The sequence below is a fragment of the Epinephelus moara genome, chromosome 2 (assembly GCF_006386435.1).
Source record: "Epinephelus moara isolate mb chromosome 2, YSFRI_EMoa_1.0, whole genome shotgun sequence".
Taxonomy (NCBI): Eukaryota; Metazoa; Chordata; class Actinopteri; order Perciformes; family Serranidae; genus Epinephelus; species Epinephelus moara.
In genome coordinates, this window is record NC_065507.1 from 28,232,751 (window position 1) to 28,233,769 (window position 1,019).

Consider the following 1,019-nt stretch of genomic DNA (forward strand, 5'->3'; position numbering starts at 1 on the left):
CAAGGGGACGTGTTTGGCAAATTTAAGGAAATTCCCTCAAGTCATTTCATGAGATATCAAATTCACAAGAATGAGATGGACGAGGTCACAGTGACCTTGACCTTTGACACCAAAAACTTTTAAGTTCATCATTAAATCCAAGTGCATGTTTTGCCAAATTTGAGGAAATTCCATTGCACTCCACCTCTATTTTGTGGCGAAAACGCCTAAAATGACATACCCAAATTCAAATGACTGTAGCCTCTGAACCGCTCTGACTACATGCATGCATGAGGTCTTGCCAGAAAGAAAACTCCCTGAAGTTTCTTGTGAAAGTGTTAGAAACACTCTAGGTGATACAGAGACAGAGTGACGCCAGGGCCACACCGCCCGCGGAAGTGCTGCGAAGCGCAGCGCACCGAAATTCTCGTGCGAGCCAGAGCACTTCCGTTCACATCAGACGCGCATTTCTCCACGCTGGTCGACAAGCGGTTCTGCTCCCAGCTGTTGTCTCCATCACCCAGCTTGACACATTCGCTCGCGGCTCGCGCAGAAAATAGACCAGACGCCAAAACGATCGCTGCAGGGCGCGAGCCGGCCACGGAGCTGCACGGCGCAGCCGGTGTGGATGACACAATCGGTTAACACGTGCGCCGAAAGGAAACTGGCTTCGCTTCGAGGCTATTTGCAGCGCTTCCGCAGGCGGTGTGGCCCTGGCGTAATGCAATCAGCAAAGTGTTGTCCGCATCTTCTCCACTCTATGACCCTACGATTCAACTGACATAATTTAACACATATTTTGCTTAATTGGTTTTAATTTAGTGTTCAATCAAAAGTTAAACAACACTTATCACCGACCATTAGTGTTTTTTCGTTTGTGAATATTTTTATCTTAATTCTAGTGTTGGAAGAAACTACGTTTTCGCCATAATTTTGTTTTTTAACCCCCCCCAACCCCCGTCGTCGAATGCTTCGAATTAAATTCATTCTGAGCTCTGAAGCTTCGAATGTCCATAAATGGATTCGAAGGTCAGCCCTAG